Raw genomic sequence first — 3,721 nt, forward strand, 5'->3', positions numbered from 1 at the left:
ATCAAGGGGGAGACTGTTAGTTTGATCTCCCAGAGACCCTCGGGCCCGATGGGCCTCCGCTCACCTGTGCCCTGATCGGGGGCCAGCTCATTCTTAGCTGGTGGGCCCCGTCGCGCTACGCTATAAAAGAAGGTGGGGGCCAGCGGCACACGACACGAGGTTCGTCGCCGCCGCCACCCCACCGACATCGTAAACCCTAGCCGATCTAAGGAGGCGCAGCAGCGGCGGGAAGACCCACCTACGACCGTCATCAACACCGCCGCCTCATCCCCTGCCTGCGGCCGCAACCCGAAGCTCTACTGCCCCAAGCATCAGCGCCGCACCGACGATGACGGGCTCCTCTGCAACACCCGCGACGCAGGGCCACGAAGGTATAAACCCCGTGCCCTTTTCTTCTCTCCATCTCTCTAGTGCTCGGTTTGTGTTAGATCCACTAAGTTCTTCCGATCTATTTCATGCGGCAGTCGATCCCCAATGCTAACACGTAGTACCCAACCTCGCTATATATGGTGGTGGTAGCTGTTAGTTGCTGCTTAGCTTGCTCGATCACTCACCAATGCACAGCAAAGTTAAAGATTTGGGACAGATGCATGCTCAGCACACGTACGTGCTTCTTTCATCTCCTGGAACTGTTGTTTTTCATCCTGCAGATTGCATTGTAAACGCACAACAATCCAGGCCGGCCATAGTCCACTCTCGAAGCAGTTATGTACTTAATTGTGCGGCGTGATCCTGATGATCCTCTCGCCGGCAAAGGATCGGAGAAGGGAGGGACGGCGGCCGGCTAGGGAAGTTCTTCGATTGGTGCGCGCCATTACGGATGATGCATGCATGATACTTTGATGGGATATGTTGCGGTGGGTATCTTTTTCGGGTTTGATTTGATTTGTTGCAATGGACGCTAGCTTTTCTTTTGAAATCATATGACAGGGGTGTTTGCTTCCTGCCAGAGTCCAGCAACTAGAACGTGTCCGATGTTATAGCGCCTGGGCCAAAACTAGAGCTTCTTCCCCCCTTGTAAATAGGACTCTGTGGATTAATCAGGAGAATTAAGAACAATCTGAGCAGGTGGAGTAGTAACACGTTCATCGCCTTGCTTGAATTGAACCAATGCACACAAAACAGTGACAGTGCAAGTAACAGTTTAGTGTCACTCCTAGTGTGTTGACAATAATAATGTCCGACGCCGTCGACTGATCGCTGACCCTGCTTCCAAGACCTTGCAATGCATTCTTCTACGTACTGATGATGACTGCTGGACTTGGAAACGCTGAGAACGAACGAATCAGATATCCGAAGATTCGAGAGGTTCGCAGATGGCGCAAGCGAATTCTTAAAGTTTCTAGAGTTCGGTGGGACCCGCAACAGTACATGTTTTCTGATCCTCTTATTGGCCATCTTCTTGCAGGGAAGTCTGTGAGGTATCAAGTGTTGCAAGGTAGCAAGTTCTCATATTTTGGCATTTGACCCATGAACTTTGCAGAGCGAGGAATAGAAGCAATGATAGGTTTTCTTGTCATAGATAGACTTTATCAAGGATCCTTTCAAAGGTTTAAGCCTCAGCTTCATGCTACGCCTTTCTGACAGTACTGGCATATTTGGCGTCATGTTCAAGTGTATGCAGTCAATTACTCCTCTTTACAAGTTTGTAGCTGAACATGTGAAAAGAGAGCTCACTCAGCTTCCCACCCAGGACTTTTCCATTCTGTTCCATTCTCCTTACGTGCAGAGTGAGCACAGGGTCAATATCCACAATACTCTGACCCAATGGTTTCAGCCAAACCCTCTGTGTTGCAATGAGCATAATTTGACACGATATTCAGCAAGGCTGTTGTGTGATGCATTTCCAGAGGAGGTTATCATGGTGCTTTTGCAGTATCACATCTTGCTGCCTGATCAGAACAGAAACAGGCAGAATTCAGCAACATCTTCTGATCCTGGGTGAGGAAGTTCTCTGAATCCAGATATGCAACGTCTAAAGCTGGGAATTCTGTTCATACCCCATTACTCACCGGAAGATATAGATCCTGCAATACAGAGCTATGCTTGAAAAGGAACATGGTACAGTACACTCGGACGCATGCCTCCAGGACCTAGATGAGAAGTTACTTCCAAAGGCGATAGACTATCTGTATCAGAATGCTGAATCCAAGATGTATCAAATTCGCTTGAAAACTAGACATGGAAAATCACATGTTTGTGTGGAGAAGATGAGAACCAAAATGAAAAGTGCCCGCCGGTGTAAAGCCACTAGACAAGCTCACAACAGAAGGGCACATATTAAGGACAAAAGGTCAGAGCAATTGAAGCAAGGTAGCCAGGGACCTGTTAAAGCTACGGGTTGTACGTGCATCTGACAAGCTCGAAGGTTCCATCTGGTCTTGGACTGCTGTACAAAACCTACCTTAGATGTTACATCAGTATAGAAAAATCAAGTAAACTAGTACATCAACCTGTGTTCTATATGGGTTACTAATTTTAAAAGATAGAGATTTGTGTATAAATTCAGGGCTTGTAACTAATCAAAATTGTTTTCATTGTTGTCATGACCCGGAATATTGGGCAGCTGTTGCTCGCATTAGAATTTGATTTCAAACTAGAGGTTTAATTTTAAATGGATGCTTGTAAAGCAACTTGAGTTTTCACTATAACACATATGCCAGAAATACTACTTTTCAAACTATGAATTCAGTTAATTTTCTCGGATTTTAGGAGGTTTATTTAGGGGTAAACAGCTTAGTCAAACCATTAAATAAACATGCCATGGTGGCATTAACATGCATCCACATCCGCATGTGCAGGATATGAGACACAATTAGTACCTCCAGTGACCCACTTAAGCAGTATGCAGCGGCCATGCCATGCACACACAGCCACAGCAACTGAACCCCAGAAGGCAGGACGGGGCGTGCGGCTACGATCAGATATTTGCGGTAGACATCCAGGATCTTCGGATGTTATTATCATCTTCTATTTTTTTATTAATTGTTTTATTTGCTCTAGAATTTAAGGGCTCAGATGCATTTCACCTCTTACCTCTTAGGAGGTAATTGGAGTACCGTAGCAAAGCCCATTATATTATCTCTCTAACACACCCTATGCATCACCAGTGCACTCACCCTTGAAGGCAAGAATTAATACATGTTTTACCAATTGTAGCGTCACAAAAGCATCCTTGGTTAAATAAATTTAATGATCTCCGAGCAAGCAGTTAATGACAATGATATTAAAAATTGGATCGTGAACATATAGCTCTCAGGGATAAATAAAAATATTCACACATCAGCTCATATATAGTTGCCACTCATCTTTTAGTGTTAGGCAGGTTTTACCTATATATATGTGGAGGGGCAAGCAGTCCCTCGTTGCTCCCATCAAACACGACTCCCTCTTCGTTTCAGACACTCATTCCACACTATTGGTACACTTTAGTCCCAACATCCAATATGGGGAAAACAAGCATGATGACCATGTTCTTGTTCACTACCTTTTTCGGATCCACATTGCTTGCACAATGTAAGAACTTCTATGTAATCATCAAGTTCCATTATCATTCAAGTTCAACTGTTCAAGTTTAGGGTTTGTATATGTACATACGTGTATGTATGCGTATAGTATTGTTTATTACCCCCTCCATCTCAAATTACAATTCGTTTTGGCTTTTATAAATACATAGTTTTTTACTATGTATCTGGACATAGTATACATCTAGACGCATAGC

The 3,721-nt window shown here is 44.6% G+C and overlaps 1 pseudogene; it reads left to right on the forward strand.

The window, feature by feature from the left end:
- Nucleotides 1–328: 328 nt before the first annotated feature.
- LOC112903524 lies at nt 329–2,409 on the forward strand (annotated as a pseudogene).
- The last annotated feature ends 1,312 nt before the right edge of the window (nt 2,410–3,721 follow it).

Source organism: Panicum hallii, chromosome 8 (assembly GCF_002211085.1).
Source record: "Panicum hallii strain FIL2 chromosome 8, PHallii_v3.1, whole genome shotgun sequence".
NCBI lineage: Eukaryota > Viridiplantae > Streptophyta > Magnoliopsida > Poales > Poaceae > Panicum > Panicum hallii.